Source organism: Suricata suricatta, chromosome 15, assembly GCF_006229205.1.
Source record: "Suricata suricatta isolate VVHF042 chromosome 15, meerkat_22Aug2017_6uvM2_HiC, whole genome shotgun sequence".
Classification (NCBI taxonomy): domain Eukaryota; kingdom Metazoa; phylum Chordata; class Mammalia; order Carnivora; family Herpestidae; genus Suricata; species Suricata suricatta.
This window is the reverse complement of record NC_043714.1, coordinates 31132028-31150826: the sequence shown is the minus strand read 5'-3', so window position 1 is coordinate 31150826 and position 18799 is coordinate 31132028. Positions and strand designations below refer to the sequence as shown.

Genomic DNA, 18799 nt, shown 5'->3' with positions numbered 1-18799 from the left:
CAGAGAGAGAGAGAGAGAGAGATAGAAAGAGCTACAAAGGATTTTCAAGATTATTTAGGTTTTATTACAGATAAGGAAAATGAAGTCATGACCAAAGAGATGTACTAGTTGGAACACTTTCGATTGTGTCATAAATTCAACACTAATTGGCTTTTAAAATTAAAAAGAAAGGAGGGCAGTTTTTGGCTTAAGTGTCTGCAGAGTCCAAGGATGAGTCTACCTTCAGACAAGGCTGGATCCAGGGTTCCAGTCTCTAGCTTTTTATTCAGCTTTCTGCTGTGGTGGTTTTGCATTTCCCAGCCACTCTTCTCTTGTTATCCTTACTGGTAGGTATGTCTGCAAAGAACAGAATTTCCTTTTCTAACAGTTTCAACAAGAGACCTGGAACTGAGTCTCATTAGGCCATGTTCCAGCGGGAGCAAAGGGAGAAGTTGGCGCCATTCATCTCTCTGAGAAATGGAGGTTGGCTTGGGGCAAGGTCAACATGTATAGTTTTCCATGAATAGTTTTTCGTTTCAGGATGGTGCCCAGCTGAGGTGGTGACTGGGGCCTGAAGTCTGGCCTGGGCCCCACTTGCTGAGGCATGATACATTGGGGCTGCATCTGCTTAGATGGGAAAGTTTTTCTAATGTGCGTCAGGTCACTGTTTTCAAAAGAATGAATGAAAGTTGAGTGGACCGAACAAAAATGTCCACTTCTGGTGGTAATTTAAAAAATTATGGCTAAATGTGGTTTTCTTTCCCTTTATTTCTATTTCTAAATGGGAGGTATGATTGTATTATACAAAATGTATGGCGATTTAGAGTCAGAATGCCAACTTGGAATCTTGGCTCCGCCAAATGTTAGCTGTGTGAATTTGGGAGGAGTTTTAATATTTCTCAGCTTCAGTTTACTTATAAATAATAACCACATTTCAGGAAGGATGAAAGATTAAATGAAACAAAACTCATCCCAGAGCGTGGGACATAGTGGCAACTCAATTAATGTTAATTAATTGTGGCATTTTTTAAACACAAACCCCGAATTCTTGGACGATCTTCTCAGAGAAGGATGGAGTGAGTCTATGTCTGCTTTTCTTGAGTTGGGGAATGCTTGTGACTGCATCAACTAGTAGAATAAGGAAAAGTGACACCATGTGGCCTCTGGGCCTATCACAAAATGTCCCATAGCTTCCTCCTGGAATAAGCTTGTAATGCTTCTCAGAAGTTCTCTCTTGAGACACTCCCTCTTTGAATGAAGCCGTCATGTTGTGAGAAGCTGAAGCCACACAGAGAGTCAGATTTCCCTGCAACCTTTCAGTGAGGGGAATATCAAAGAATTTTAGGGTCATGTTTTAAAAATGCCATATGCTGTGTTAAGTACTATGATGAGTGTGATTTTCCTACAAATACTTATTTCCTTGATTATTATAAGGATTGTCTATAACTATAATGGTTAAATTCATATGTCAGCTTGGATGGGCTACGGTGCACAGTTGTTTGGTTAAACACCAGTCTGGATGTTGCTGTGAAGGTAGTTTTCAGAAAGATCAAAGACCCAGCAAAGACTCCTGAGCCGAATTTGAACTCAGGACTACAAAGTCAACTCTTACCTGCATTTCCTGATGCTCTGGTCTATGGATTTCAGGCTTGCTAGCCCCCATAAATGCATGATCCAATTTCCTAAAATAAATACCCCGTATGCATCCATATATATCATTATGTCTATCATTCTTTTTTTTGAGAAACTTTACTAATACAATAACTAAATATAGTAATAGCAAGACACAGAAATGCTTTTAATATAGAATAATTTCATTTCCATCTTTAGATGATTCAGGTAATCGATATATGAACCCACACTTTAGAATTTAGAGAGTACCTACGCAGTTCTTAAATTATTCTACATATGGTTAAACTTTGCAGCCCTAATAAGAATTTTAGCCTCATGTCTCATAATGCTAATCTTACATCGCCTATAATTCCCATTGTATAGAGCTCAACTCAGTAAACCTCTGGGGATTGATTTTTCCTTGGCAGTGTGAGAACAAGTTTGCCATGCGGAGAGTAAAACTATCATTGTGAGGGCTGTGTGCCTGCTTAAGCACATTCTTAACAGACATTTTTTGTTTCACTGTCTCATCAACTCATTATGTAAATGTCATTATTGGGCAATTAGTATTTGCAGGTAAGTGTGGGAGAATAGTTTCCCCTATTGACATAGAGATTTGTGATCTGATGATTGGAGATGTTAGGTGACTCATTTACAAGTGTTCTCTTAGGGGAGTACATCAAGGATGCAGCTTCATGATTTAATGAATTGATTCAAATTATCCATCTTTTTTCCCACCTCTTACCAGCTTTTATGACTCCTGTGTCTGGCTGTCTTTGTCTCATCTGAGCCTTGCTGATGGAATCAACATAATTTTCCCCAAATTTCCGTGTAATCCTACTAAAAAAAGTTCTTCATTTTGTTAAATTATACTGAACTTTTAAGAGGAAAGGCATGTGGTATAATGCAAAAGTTAACCAAGAATCTAAAGACCTAGATTCTGATATTAGGTGTTGGCTTTTTAAATTGAGAGGAGTCCCTGGACATATGTCCTTATATGCCAGAGTCCAGCTCCAGCAGGTGTAGGGCTCCCTGAGGGATGGACAGTGTCAGCGAAAGGGAGTGAGAGAGCCTCAGCTTCTTTCCCATCACCAGGCAGGCATCTCTGCACTGACCAGAGTCAGCTTCATTTATTGAAAAAATGTATGGGGTACAAAACAGAAGTGGCAATTGCCTTAGACAATGATTTCTTATGACAAATTCTTTGGTATATAAAAATTTCCCAGAACATAGATTGGTAGAAGACTCATGTATAGTCTTTTTCAACAGTGATTGATGTAGGTGACTAGATGCTTAACACATGGGGAAGGGATCTTTAGCATTCAAATACAAGGCAATGTTTTTAGCATAGTAAAGGCAAGAGTTAGTTCTTTGTGAGCAGGGGTCAATATCCTGTTTTTGAGGGGAAGAAAAACAGGTTTCTCGGAAAATGTAATATTTGTTCCCATAATCACAAAAGAGGAAACTCCAATAATAAGTTTTCATAAGGTACAATTTGCATATTTTTAGCATAAGAAGGCAAGTCACTCTTGATACGAGTGGGGGGTAGGGAGTGGGGTGTAGACATTGGTTGCCATCTGAGGGCAGGAGGCCCCTGCCTTGCAAACCTGCCTTACTTTAGAAATGGCTTCCAGCACTTACAGCCTCAGTTTTTATTCAAAATAACAAGTTTAAAATTTTGGTTTCTACTACTTGGTAACTAGTAAAGTTTTACTTGGAACCGTTTCTGAAGAAATCCTTTTGCCAAGCTCTTACAGTGAGTCATTGCTAAGATGTTGGTAAAGGGAAACAGCTGAGATGTGTCTAATTTATAATTTATTAATTATAACCAGCTTCAGGGAAAGGAAAGCAGCTATTAGATCGGGTGGTATAAAAGAATGAAATTTTAGAAAGTACAAGACAATAAGATATATCCTTTAGGGTGAGGGGTGACTGAGCTGTTGATCCTGAGCTGGAAGAGAGAATATAATAAAAACATAAACTGTTGCTAGAAATGGAGATGGAAGATGTCTTTTAGGACTTTTAGGCAACTAACAATCAGTTAGAACCTCAGTAAGACTGCAAGAAATTCTTCCATCTGATGAAAAAGGCTAAAAGATTTGGTAGCATTATTGACTAAAGGAAGACAGTTCTAGAAACACCATGGATACATGTAAATCTGCCTAGGACCTTTAGAATAAAAGGTTTTGGGACTGCTTCAGATAAAGAAGAAAGCACTTCTCTTCTGTCTCTCATATAGTGAGCCCTTGCCTGTTTTTGTCTCGTGTCATTTCTGAACCAGTGGACTGGACCCCTTTCTGAGTACCTGTCTGACTCTGAGCCTTTCCTTTTGGTTTCAGCTCTCATTGGCAGTTCCTCTGCCCACTGGGTGTCCACATGATTCTAACTGATCTGGAGTCCTGTACAGGCAGTCCGGTCTCCTGACAGGGACAGTCCATGCTATTAAAAATTTAGTTATGTCCAGCTGTAGCTGTTGGAAGCAGAAAACTTCATTCACTGGGAAGACACTTGTAGCAGTCCACAATTAAAAAAAGAAAGCCAAGACTTGTTCTAAGCAGAAAATTCTCATTTAGAAGATGAGATTTCTTTGTAGATGTGATGATGAAGTGCCTGGCTCTTTATATACATATTAATGTGTTCTCACAGCAAGTTTGCAAATATTTACTGCTATACCCAGTTGACAGAAAGAAACTGAAGTTCAAAGAGCTTAGAAAGTCAGAGTTACAGATAATAAAAGGCATCAGTATTCAAACCTAGCATAGCCAACTACTCATTCTTCTACTTTGCTAAGCCTGCTTGGCTCTGAATGTGCTACTTAGTTTCTGTGTCATTTTACAATAACTCAGATTAAAAACTGTAGTACTTGGTCTCTAAGGTTGTCATTTCTTTACTGAAATGTATTTATTAAAGGCTAAAACTTGTAAGCCTTGACTTGATAGAATAAAAAAGGTAGAACTAAAAGTTCAAGCATTAGCCTAAAGAATGACTGTTTCATAAAAATCACTTCATGCCTCTGAAACATTTATTTATAAGATATTTTGCAAAGTTTTTAAGATTCAATGTGTCTAATGAACAAACTGCACCTCTCTTCTCCCATGCCGCGTCATCAACTGTGAAGGGAGCTCATTTATTTTATTCTCTAGTTTTCTCAAAGAATCACTTAATTTCTGATTCTGACAAACAGCATGAAACTGTTCAAATAACTGTCTCTAAAATGATAATTTTTATATTCATGGTACCTTTTGAGTATTACTGACATACTCTCATGCGATGACTTGGATTGACAACACAGAGAAACTATTTTCCCTCCTGATTTGCTCTTTGCGGTAGACGAGGTTCCAAATGGATATGTTTACTTGAGTGTTGAAAGGTACTATTGAAATGATGTGAGGAAAAATATCCCATTTTAAGAACTATGTTACCAGATTACTTTAAATTTCTCCCAATGTGTTAATAAAACGCAAAGTTGGAACTAGGCATTTCTGTGCTAGAGGCTATTTTTCTCTAGTGGTTTCTTTTCCTCTGCTTTGCTTTCTGGACGGTCAGATCATGGCGTCTTCTTTGGAATCCTCAGTAAAGCTCTTTTAAAGCAGGGATTGTTTCTTGCTTATCCTTGAATAAGCCAGTAAAGTGGCCATCTATCTTGCTTAAGTGTTCTTAATTTTGATAATCTTATTAGCCAATAATTGTCCCGGTCAGGTACTTTCCTGAGCATTTGTCATACATTATAATCCTATCAGGTGTTATGGTAATCCTCATTCTATAGAAAAGGAATCTAAGAATCAGAGATGTTGAGGACTTGCCCAATTTCATGCAGCTAGAAAGTGATGGAGCTGGAATTTGACCCAGATCTTTCCATGTCCAAGATCCAGGATTTTTTTTAACTTAAATTCATGTTAGTTAATATATGGTGTAGCTGCTGTTTCAGGAGTAGAATTCAGTGATTTATCACTTACATATAATAACCAACGCTCATCCCAACAAGTGCTCTCTTTAGTGCCCATGACCCATTTGGTCCATTTTCCCACCCATCCCCTCTCCAGCATCCCCCCATCTCTACATTTAGGAGTCTTTTTATGGTTTGTCTCCCTCTCTGTTTTTATCTTATTTTATTTTTCCTCCCCTTCCCCTATGTTCATCTGTTTTCTTTCTTATGATATGAGTGCTATTATATGATATTTGTCTTTCTCTGATTGACTTATTTCACTTAGCATAATACACTCTAGTTCCAACTACATTGTTGCAAATGACAAGATTTCATTCTTTTTGATGGTATTTGGTCTCTAAGGTTGTCATTGCTTTCCTAGGATGTATTTACTACAGACTAGAAATTGTAAGCTTAAGACTTCATAGAACGAAAAAGGTAGAACTAAAAGATCAAGTACTTGGCCTAAGGAATGACTTATGTATGTGTTACATGGAATATATTTACTTAATTTATGGTTGAGACAAAAAGCATGAAACTGTTCAAGTAATTGTGTATATATTACTATATGTATAGCAATAATTTAATATATGGAACTTGATATATATCATATATACATAAATATCATATATATGTACTTGGTATATAGAAGTTGATATATAACAGTTAACATATATATAACTATATAACTTGACATATATAATTTGATATATATAACTTGATATGTATATATATACCACATCTTCTTTATCCATTTGTCAGTCAATGGACATTTAGGCTTTTTCCATAATTTGGCTATTAGTGATAGCATCACTATAAACATTGGGATGCATGTGCCCCTCTGAATCAGCATTTTTGTATCCTTTGGATAAATACCTAGTAGTGCAATTGCTGGGTTGTAGGATAGTTCTATTTTTAACTTTTTGAGGAACCTCCATACTGTTTTCCAGAGTGGTTACACCACCAGAGTGGTTTGCATGCTTACTAGCAGAGGAAGAGTGTTCCTCTTTCTCTGTATCCTCATCAATACTTATTGTTTCTTGTGTTGTTAATTTTAGCAATTCTGAGGTGGTATCTCACTGTAGTTTTGATTTGTATTTCCCTGAGGATAAGTGATGTTGAGCATCTTTTCATTGCCTGTGCTATCTGAACATCTTCTTTGGAAAAATATCTATTCATGTTTTCTGCCCAGTTTTTAACTGGTTTCTTATTTTTTGGGAGTTGAATTTAATAAGTTCTTTATAGATTTTGGATAATTACCCTTAATCAGATATGTCATTTGCAAATATCTTCCCCTATTCCAATGGTTGCCTATAGTTTTGCTGATTGTTTCCTTTGCTGAGCAGAAGCATTTTATCTTGATAAAGTCCCAGTAGTTCACTTTTGCTTTTATTTCACTTGACTCCAGAGACATGCCTGGTAAGAATTTGGATATAGCCATGTCAAAGAGGTTGCTGTCTGTGTTGTCCTCTAGGATTTTGATGATTTCCTGCTTTACATTTTTAGGTCTTTCGTGCATTTGAATTTATTTTTGTCTATGGGGGTAAGAAAGTGGTCCAGTTTCATTTTTCTGCATGTTGCTGTCCAGTTTTCCCAATACCATTTGTTGAAGAGACTGTCTTTTTTCCATTGGATATCTATATGCTGAAAACTATACAATTGCTAATGAAAGGAATTGAAGAAGATGCAAAGAAATGGGAAAACATTTCATGCTCAAGGATTGGAAGAACAAATATCGTTAAAATATCTACACTACCCAGAGCAATCTACACATCCAATGCAGTCCCTATCAAAATAACACCAGCATTTTTCACTGAAGCTAGAACAAACAATCCTAAAATTTACATAGAACTAGAAAAGACCTCTAATACCCAAAGTAATCTTGAAAATGAAAACCAAAGCTGGAGGCATCACAGTTTCAGACTTTAAGCTTTATTACAAAGCTGGAATCATCAAAACAATATGGTACTGGAATAAAAACAGACACATAGGTCACTGGAACAGAATAGAGAACCAGAAATGGACCCACAAATGTATGGCCAGCTAATCTTCAAAAAAGCAGGAAAGAATATCCAGTGGAAAAACAAGATCCAGCTCTTAGCTTCAGGGGTGTACTATTACCCATGACCATGGAGTCTCTTGTATTTTATCAGAGATCTATTGAACCTAAGTCTGTCTTCCTGAGACTTGCAAGAATAATTTTTAATCTTTTTAATATTTCCTACATTTTTACTTGAAAGTAATGATGCTCTTTTCTTAGTTTCTCTATATTTCTCTTTGCTTTTTTTTTTTAATGTTTATTTACTTGGGGTCGAGGGGCAGAGAGAGAGGAAGACACAGAATCTGAAGCAGGCTCCAGGCTCTGAGCTATCAGCACAGAGGCTGACTCAAGGCCCAAACCCATGGACCGTGAGATCATGACCTGATCTGAAGTTGGATGCTTAACCAACTGGGCCACCCAGGTGTCCCTCAGTCTTTCTCTTTGTACAAAGAGTTTTTAGTATTTTGAGTTTTTACAAATATTTTGTTTGAGCTGTATTTTTGACCTGATTACTTTGTCTTCCATGAGTATTTCTTAACTGTTGGTTCATGACTCAATGCACAGCAAAATATAGTCAGTGAGTTGAAAAATAATACTAATAGCATCAAACTTAATGAGTCAGTTTAGGTCGTTTTTCTTTTTTCTTTTTGGTTTCAATCAAAAGCTTAGTATTATTTTTCTAAAAAAATACTCATATTACAAGAAGAGTGAATGAGCTATTAAATAAAATATGAAGTCAAAAGTTGTTAGCCTTGGGTTATCATCTAAATTTTTCTTTTAATTTATTATGTGGGATAGAATAAATTTTCTTTTGCCCCTTTTACTTCCAACTTTCCTCTTCTCCTTCCTTCTCTTCCTTCTAGCTTTTATTTTAATGTCTGAAAGATAGTCATGCCATAATTTTTCCAGTTTTATTGAGATATAAAATATATATAACATTGTATTAGTTTAAGCTGTACAACATAATGATTTGATATTTGTATATGCTGCAAAATGATTACCATAATGTTTAGTTAACATGCATAATCTCACATACTTAACAATTTTTTATTTGTGATAAGAACCTGTGAGATATATTCTCTTAGTGTAACCTAACCAAATAAGAGTTTGTCTACCTGATGTACAGGAGGCCAATAAAAACTAATATTGAACTTTTGCAGTGAAGAAAGATAAGACATTTGTTGGTGTGGCATGACCCAGAAGAATGGGGAGCTAATGTTCCACAGTCCTGCACTCCCTGATGGCTTGCAAGTTCAGGGCAGTGGTCTCCTGAGAGGTTGTATGCTGTTCATTGGAGGTCCATGATTCATGTTAGCAGGTGCTTTGGTGCCAGTTTGTCTGGTCTCCCCGAGATCTTTTCCATCTCAAGAAACTTGAAATTTGAAAACTATCTTTATTCTGTATGTTGAAGACTTCTTTAGGTACATCTGGTGACTGATCCTATCTTTAACATAGTCCTGATGAACTATTTGTAAGCTAGTAGGGTTGCATTTTGAAAGGTTCCTTGACTGGTCCAACCATGCTTGAGGGCAATATAACCTTTAGTGTTCATGTAGTATTATGAGCTGACAAGATGAATGCCAGCTTCATTAGCAACTTGCAAATATACAGTACAGAATTATTAACTCTAGTCACCTTGTTGTATATTATATCCCCAGGACTTATTTATCTTACAACTATAGGTTTGTATCTTTTGACCACCTTCACCCATTTGCCCTCTTCCCCTGCCCCCTTGGGCAGCCACCAATCTGTTCTCTGTTTCCATGAGTTGTATGTGTGTGTGTGTATGTGTGTGTGTGTGTGTGTGTGTGTGTGTGTGTGTTTAGATTCCATATATAAGAGAGATCATACAGTATTTGTTTTTCTCTGTCTGACTTATATCATGTAGCATAATACTTTTAAGATTCATCCATGTTGTTGTAAATGTCCGAATTTGCTTGAGAGCAGAAGCAATAACAGAAGCTAATATTTATTGAATGATCACTATATGTCATATACTATGATAGATACTTTGTACATTTTATTTTATTTACAATAATAATATAAGATAGGCAGTGCTGTTATCTATATTTCACAGATGAAGAAACAGAGACTCAGACAGGAAGGTTGGTTGGCACAAGTTTGCATCGCTAAATCACTGGGACAGCTGAAAAGAACCCACATCTGTTCAGTGCCAAAAATGGCATTCTAAACCATTACTATTCAGCAAGACTGTAATAGTTACCTAAAAGATCACATCCTGAATTTAACCATCTTCCTTCCTTGGAATTAAATATGCAATTGGTAGTTCATGCCTATGAAATATATTAGGACTAATGGATAAAGAAGTTGTGGGATATATATACATAATGGAATTCTACTTGGCAATGAAAAAGAACGAAATCTTGCCATTTGCAACTACATGGATGGAGCTGGAGGGTAGTATGCTAAGTGAAATAAGTCAGTCAGAGAAAGACAGATATTATATGACTTCAGTCATATGTGAAATTAGAGAAAATTAACAGAAGACTATAGGGAAGGTAAGATAAAATAAGTTACGAACAGAAAGGGAGGCAAACTATAAGAGACTCTTAAATACAGAGAATAAACTGAGGATTGGTGGGGGTAGGACATTGGGGGAGGTGAGTGATGAGCACTGAGGAGGGCACTTGTTGGGATAAATACTAGGTGTTGAATGTAAGTGATGAGTCATGGGAATCCACTCCTAAAGCCAAGACTACACTGTATATGAGCTAACTTGACAATAAATTTTAAAAAATTAAAAAATTAAATTGTGTACCTAAAACTCAAAAAGAGAAAAACTATAAGGAAATATACTTGGACTATATACCAAAGAATGGAAACTTTTTAAAATATTAGAAATATATTATATTAAAGAGCTCACTAATATAAGAAAATAATTAGCATTCAATGACTTTGAGTTAAAAATTTTTTGAGATTTTAACACATAAAAATTAAGTAAAACCTATATTTAAGGACTTAGAGCAACATTTTTAATGTTTGGAGAACATTAAGGCTTGGAGGGACTGATGTTTCCTCACTGCTGTTGTAAAAGTTCATGGCCAGCTCTGTTTGCAATAGGGAGTTTTGTTTACTAATTTCAGAAAGGATGAAAAACTCAGAGACTTTTACAACAGGAAGAGACTTTAGAAGTCATTCAGACATGTAACTTCTAAAGTTTTTCAGACAGATGCTTGTCTTATTTTTTCTTAAACACCTTCAGTGATGGAATATGTTCTGCCTCCTGGGGCATCAAATTTTATTTTAACAGCTCTTGTTACTTCTTTCTTTCAATTGAGTCCAAATCTATATCTGTAATTTCCACCCCATTGCTCCCTTTTCTATCCTTTTCTAAATTATAGCCCAGATCTTCTCATTTTCTAGTCCCTCTCCTCCTCGCCCCCCTTTTTTTTCTTTCCAGTTGCTTCTTATGTAACGTGATTCTGGGTCCTTTTGTCATTATAATGGATTTTCACGGTATATCCTTCATTTTATAAAAATGTTTATTCTTAAGTGTGTGGTTCCAAATCAAAGACAATGTTCAAAGAACTGTTAGTAAACTGCAGAATGAAATAGTGCTGTTATCTTCCTTGATCCATATACCATGTTTTATGTAAATAATATATACAAAGACTGAATGTGATGATTTCATGCAAACATTGACAGGACTACTTAAAAACCTGGCATTAAAATATATATATTTGGGACTGGAAAAAAGAGAAAATTAGTGGAATCAGGAAGTACATTATTGAGAAGTTTGAGAAGGAGCCCGCTGAGGTCTCCCTCATACACATACCTGAGCATTGGGAAAATGTCTGTGAATGTGGTATCACTATTAACATCTCCCTGTGGAAAATGGAAGGCATACAAACACTATGTGAGCCACACTGATATCTTGGGACGTAGAGAATTAATATTAATAAATCTGATTGTAGCTGTCTCATTCTTTTGCATTTATAGCTGGTACTTGAAGGAATATTATTCTAGTTTCCATGCTTTTTAAAACAGTGGTTGTTGGTGTTAGCAGATATATTCCACCAAGCCATTTTAGATCCTGACAAGATATGTGGAAATTGTCAACAATTTAAGAAAGCTGACTACAATGCATACAGATAACAGTTATGCCTATTTTCTTTTTAAATTGTGACAAAATTCTGGAGCCAAATTCTGATATGCTTTTGCTCATGGGATAGGTTTTGGATTACATCCCATCACCAACTTAGCCAGTTTACAAAATCTACTATCCATTCTTCCAGAATATCTTTAAATTTGGAATAAGCCATTACCATGGCCTTCAGGGAGACTAGTGTTCGATGATCAACCATAGTGCTTTCTTCTGTTCCAGTCAGTTGCCTCTGTTCCAGTCAGTTGGTCGCCTAAGTAAGTCCGGTACATAACACCAGAGCAGCTTAAGTGTAGTGAGTTCCCCAGGAGACAGTGTGGATTCACCGTTGAGGCTGTGTCTGCAGCGTCTAGAGCAGCAGGAATACCCACAAATGGCAACAACTTGCTTCACTGCCTAAGTTATCATCCTGAACCATACAGGTCAAAGCAGACCTGGCTCTGTTTTTAAGTTTGTTTGTTTGTTTTTTCTCTCACATTGCTTACAAGTTTATTAGGCTAAAGGGGAAGATGCCTATCTTGATAAGCTGAGAGGAAGATTCAAATTCTTGAAAGCAGGTGTTGTCTCCGATACTGAGGCATTTACATGTAAATTCGTTTTGTGGTGGTGTGTGTATCTTTAAGGCATCAGCAGGAAGGCTGAGGGAGATGGTAAGAGACAATCTTGCAGATCTCCAGCCAGAACAATCTAAATCAGAGGAGTAGCCTCAGAAATGTTGATCTCAAATGACCATTCAAGTTTAATAGTACTAAACAGATGAATGATGACAATACTCTGTAAAAATTGGAAGAAAAAATGTTTTGTGGTTATTATTAAGTTTTGAAATCTCTACATATATATTTTATTTTTTTAATGTTTATTTTTGAGAAAGAAAAACAGAGCATGAGTGAGTGAGAAACAGAGAGGGAGACACAGAATCTGAAACAGGCTCCAGGCTCTGAGCTGTCACGACAGAGCCCGACACGGAGCAGGAACCACGAACCGTGAGATCATGACCTGAGCTGAAGTCGGACGGCTAACTGACTGAGCCACCCAAGAGCCCCTGAGATCTATATTTTTAAGTGGAAACAGTTTCTGAAAATTTTGTACAAATTTAAAAAATTATTTTAAAGATTTACAAATATACAAAAGCAGAAAGAATCACATAATAAGCCCCATATACTCATTACGCGGCTTCAATAATTATCAATATTTTACCATTCTGTTTCATTTATTCATTTCCTTCTCTTTTATTTTCCAAAATGTTTTAAACACACACACACACACACACACACACACACACACACATATCTTGAGAAGATATAGATAAAAATATGTATATTAGATACCCATATTTATACTGTTATACATTAAGAAGATACACACAGATATAGATACAGACAGTGTCTTCTTGAATGAGTATCAACATGTAGCACTTTTGCTTTGTTCTTGTTGACATGTTTACATGTCTAGCAAAGTAAAGAACTGGGGACACGTTTGGGCAACAAGCTTCTCTCTTCCCAGCCCTGATTTCACTTCTGCATTCCTCTCACTGTGCTGCCTTGGTGGTCCTCGCCATGGCAGTAGTGCCTTCACTTCTGTCTGGGGACATAACAAGTTTCTTCTAGTTTACACGCCAGCTGGGGTCCCACTGACTGGTGCCCTGCCTAAGGACCAAGTGTGGAGCTTCAAGAAAGTCAAACATTGGCTTAGAGAGGGAGGGGACAATGAGAATTCAAAAGAAAGAGAAAGAAGCAGATTTGCAATTATTTGCTGTATGTGTTTGTGAAGCTTTCCTGAATAGAAATCTGGTTGAAATTGTATTTTAAAGGAAATCTATATAACATAGATCCTTTAATTCTGAAATTTAACTAATCAATGACAATGAAGTTTCCAAAGCTTTCAAAGAAGTTTTTGAAATTAAGGCACATGTAAAAGGGCTTTCATGTAAAATATTGTGATTTTACATTTACTCTGAAATTCCCTGTAGCTTATCATGATGTCAAAATTATAACACTTTGCTTGTTCTGCTCCTATGCTTCTTTTCCTGATTAATGGCTTTGGGGGGGGGGAATCTGTTTCACTATTTTTTTAAATTTATCTATTTATTTTGAGAGAGAGAGAGACAAAGAGAGTACAAGTGAGGGAGGGCCAGAGAGAGAGTAGGAGAGAGAAAATTCTAAGCAGGCTCCACACTGTCTGCACAGAGCCCCATGTGAGGCGTGAACTCATGAACTGTGAGATCATGATCTGAACCGAAACCAAGAATTGGAACTTAACAGACTGAGCCACCCGGGCATCCTGGAAATCTGTTTCATTTAAAATTACTTTCTGTAAGTGGCATTACACTTTATTCTGTAAAACTGGCATTAAATTTTACTTTTCATATCATTCTATTCCCTTTCATCTCTATTTTTGCAAAATTACCCAAAAGTTTCCCTGAAAAATCAAGTTAAAAAATCATATCTGCTTACTTAAAGATTATAGCTTAGTTTCATAAAGAATCCAGAAGTGACAGAGGTGCCTAAGTCGCTCAGCCAATTAAGTGTCAGACTTTGGCTCAGGTCATGATCTCATGATTTGGAGTTTGAGTTCAGCATCAGACTGTGCTGACAGCTCAGAGCCTGGGGCCTGCTTTGGATTCTTTGTCTTCCTCTCTCTGCCCCTCCCCCATTCTCGCTCTACATCTCTCTCTCAAAAATAAATAAACATTTAAAAAAATGAAAGAATCCAGAAATGACAAGAGCATTTAACATTTTTCCCTTGTGCCTTCTCAAAAACCAATATAACTTTTGAATTTTAAGCATAAAGTTCCAAAATTATTTAATTTAAAAAAGAAATGGAGACTTTAGTATAAGGCATAGTAATCACAAAACACAAAATCACAATAATCAGCATGCTCTTTACTAAGTGTGACACAAAGCTCAATTAATAATACAGCATTGCAGTTGCTCTTCCCTACAAGTGCAGTTTAAAATAAAAATTTTTGACTAATTATAGATTAGAATTTAGGCTTAATCATAAAAAAATCAATATTTTATGGGGAAGAGCACTGGGTGTTGTATGTAAACCAATTTGACAATAAACTATTTAAAAATCAATATTTTAAAGCTGCATCTGCATACAGAAAACTTTGATTCTTTTGTTATAATTTATGACTCAGATTTTTCTCTTCTCACAAGTGCTTATTTAATGATTGCCCACTATGTTTATATCACCTTCCCTGTCCGCTAGAAATCCTTCCTTAAATATTTTAGATTTGAATGGCCTTCCTCTTTCTTGAATTCTTGTCGAAAAATAAAAATTTATCAAAAACAGTGTTTAACACCTACCGTTTAAAATTATTAATTGTTTTATGTCCCCTTTATGTGCCATTTATTTATAACATCAGTATTGCCATTTCTGAAAAAAAACTAAACATTCCTTATAAAAGAAATGTAGGACTCAACATAATACGGCTTGGTGGTTTTACAATACAACCTATCATTTAAAATTCTCGATAATTTAGATTAACTTTCAACAGCTGAACAATGAAACTTTAATCTCGTAACCCAATTTTAAGCACAATGAGTGAATAACTCTTAATATTAGGAATTAAGTAATTGTTGAATGTTGTAGAACGATGAGTTACATGCAGTCAATTAGAATCATTTAATAATTCTTCCAGCAAATGAGTATAACTAAGACCCACAAGAATTTATCTTTTGAATCGTAAATTAATTAAAGGGCAGGCTGTGTTGCCTGCATTGTTTTCAACAAATATATTTATTCAATTCCTACTAGTAAAATGATTTTTCCTCAAGTATTTTAATTAAAACTCTATTTAAGTACTTAATCTTTTTAACCTATAAACAATATACTTCCTTAATGTGTATTTGTACATTCAAATTATTATTCGGTGTCATGTGGGGTTATATAATTTCCCAGTGTAAGTTGAAGTTTGCTTGGAAATAGTGTATGTGTTGTCTGTGGCAAGATTTCACGTAAGTATAGAGCCTATACCCCTCCGTATTCCCTGGAGGAATGTTTATCGTGAGTATCTCTGTTTTATTCATACGTACATAGTTACTTTTTTTCTTTGACAGATTATCTTTCTTACAAAACATTTTGGGTTTTGATAACTGTAATTTAACCATTCTGTAACTCAGTTTCTTCATCTATAACATGCGAGTAACAGAGGTTTCTTCTTCATCGAGTGGTGTTTGCATTACATGTGATTTATACCCACAGAGCACTGTCAGTGGAGTCTGGCACGCGGTGAAGAAATGTAGCTTCATAACTGGTCACTGTGGTGGCTGATGGAAGTGCTGTCCCAAAACAACACTAGTTGAAATATATTAAATAATCAATATGTCTGATTTTTACCTCTGCAGAATCTACAGGAATGAGTGGTCTTTTTGCTGACATAGAATAACAACAATTTGGTGGGTTTTTTCTCTCTCTGTTCCATAAGGACCTTTGAGTGAACTAAAAATTCAACCTTATATACCTTATAAGTATTTGAATTAAAGCACTCTCAGGCAGCAAACATTTCAGCAGGTAGACTAAAAGGAGATAGATTATGTTGCATCTCACTTTTTTCATATATTTACATTTATTTTTATCATGTTGCGTTAACATTTTTATTTCTCTCAAATTTGTGGAATTATATCTCAAATAATTCAACATCCTGGTTCATTGGTTGATGCCACTATACTATGAACTAATCAGAGAGACGTTGAGAAGTTATACTCTGGACTGAGAGTCAGTAATACAATAATTTATTTTTAAAGGAATGAAGATTCTTCACATAAGCAAAGAATCTTATATTGGGGCCCAGAAACATTCCATATAGGGTGATAATATCACTATTTTTTAAAAGAAAGGTCTATATTCATTACAGACAATTTCTGTATAGTATAATACAACTACTACTAATTGTAATGAATGAGTGACTTAATTGCAAATGAAATAAGTTATAAACAAAGACGGTATGTTTTCCCCCACCTAGGCTATCACATTCTTTATAATTACCTTAAAATATAACAGGTCCTGCCTTAGGGAAGATTCACCCCAAAATTGTGTTCCTATATTAGGTGTATGAATTTAGAAAATGTTGATTGACTAGTTCCAGAATATCCATTTGGTACCACTACTTTTAGCCAACCAAAAAAACACCTTCCGGGGTGCCTGGGTGGCTCAGTCAGTTAAGCCTCTGACTTCAGCTCAGGTCATGGTCTCACGTCTGTGGGTTCGAGCCTCATGTCGGGCTCTGTGCTGACACTTCAGAGCCTGGAGCCTGCTTCAGATTGTTTCCCTCTCTCTCTGCCCCTCCCTTTTTCATGCTCTGTCTCTCTCTGTATCAGAAATAAATAAAACATTTTTAAAAATTAAAAAAACAAAAACAAAAAACACCTTCCTTCCAGAAAACCAAACCCTGTATCTGTCAGGTCTAGACCAGTGTTCAGTTTGACTTAAAATTTTCTTAACTCTTGAGTAAAGATTTCTTTGATTGTGAGAAATGGACTTCAAAAAAATTTTTTTAACATTTATTTTATAGACACAGAGAGATGGAGCATATGTGGGGAAGGGGTAGAGAGAGAGGGAGACACAGAATCTGAAGCTGGCTCCAGGCTCTGAGTTGTCAGCACAGATCCCAACACAGGACTCAAACCCACAAACCGTGAGATCATGACCTGAGTCAAGGTTGGACACTTAACCAACTGAGCCACCCAGGTGTCCTGTGAGGAATAGACTTCTAAATATAGCTCCATAGACTCCCAATGCATACTAGACTTGGAAATGAATTACTTTTTATTATTCCAAAAATTTAAAAAAACTGTCAAAAAATGAGCACTTGCCATCATTACATTCACTTAAAAGAATATGTCACAAGCTTTGAAAGTAATTCTAAAAAGGGAATAGAAACAGCTTGAACAATAAGAAGTGTTATGAAATTCTGTGTGGTGAGCTGACCACTCTCTCTGAGATCACTCTCTCTTCATTTGTGTTATTTATATTTCACCTTATTTTCAAAATGTTTGAGAAAGGCTAACACTTATTTGGAAATACGAGTTCTGATATTTTTAAAAATATAGTCACACTTTATTATAATATTATCACACATTTACTATAAGACTTTTTACCACAATACATTAATAAGGTAAATACAATAAATTCTTTCAATATAGTATTCTTTCCACTTTTGTTTTCTATACAGATTTATGGAAGCAGTATGTATTTGGTAATTTAAATGATGGTATTTTAAATTCTTTTGGGGGAGAGAATTAGATGGAGCAATTCATCATTTTATTTGCTTGCTTTCATCTAATCCAAAATGGTACATTCATAGAAACATTACCTATGAAAATCAACATACAGTCTCCTTGTTAAAATATTGTTTACCACAGTGTACTAATATAGTTATTTAAAATAAAAGTCTTGGAAACAATCATACTTGACTTCAGTCATGACTCAAAGATGTTCTTTCAGGAAATTCAGGGATTATGTGTTTAAAAGAAATTCTTTCATTCGATTTTAGCAGTACTGAACTGAGTTTCTTGTTTTTCTGTGATCAGTAAGAGAAAAGCAGTGATTAATGAGCTTCTTAGCCTCCTCTTTGTCTCACCTGTAACACTGAAATAGTGTATTTGCCAAGCGTAAATTATTATTTTCCCCAGCTCAATTATTAACAGATTAAATTTCTGTGAATGCTTCAAAGCAATTGAAGTAGGTAAGGGTCATAACTCACTGGCATTTTTCAAATAATAAATGTATATTCATTGACTAGTTTTAAAAGGACACTAGTTTTTATATACAAATTCCTCAAAATTTTAAAGAATTTATCAAAAGCTTGTGTGCCTAAGGACCAGAACAGTGAGCCCCTCCCCCAGAAGACCAGCACAAACCCCTGTTTGCACCAATCTACTGACCAGAGAGTTCTGCTAAGCTTCAGCACTAGTGGCAATAACATCAGGTCCCTTTTTTTTTAAAGTAGTTTATTGTCAAATTAGTTTCCATACAACACCCAGTGTTCTTCCCCACAAGTGCCCTCCTCCATCACCACCACCTCTTTCCCCCCTCCCCCTTCAACCCTCAGCTCGTTTTTAGTATTCAATAGTCTCTCAAGTTTTGCATCCCTCTCTCTCCCCAACTCTCTCTC

At 35.9% G+C, this 18799-nt stretch overlaps 1 long non-coding RNA gene across 2 annotated transcripts in view; it reads left to right on the top strand.

Annotated features, from left to right (window-relative positions):
- Nucleotides 1-18799, top strand: part of LOC115279267 — a 176951-nt gene that overhangs the window by 12123 nt on the left and 146029 nt on the right. The window contains exon 3 of one of the 2 annotated variants that reach the window (XR_003903317.1): nucleotides 3930-4351. The exons of the other annotated variant lie outside the window; for it this stretch is intronic. This is a non-coding gene — a long non-coding RNA (uncharacterized LOC115279267). Of the gene's footprint in view, nucleotides 1-3929; nucleotides 4352-18799 lie in introns of those variants that run through there. 2 annotated transcript variants of the gene reach the window in all.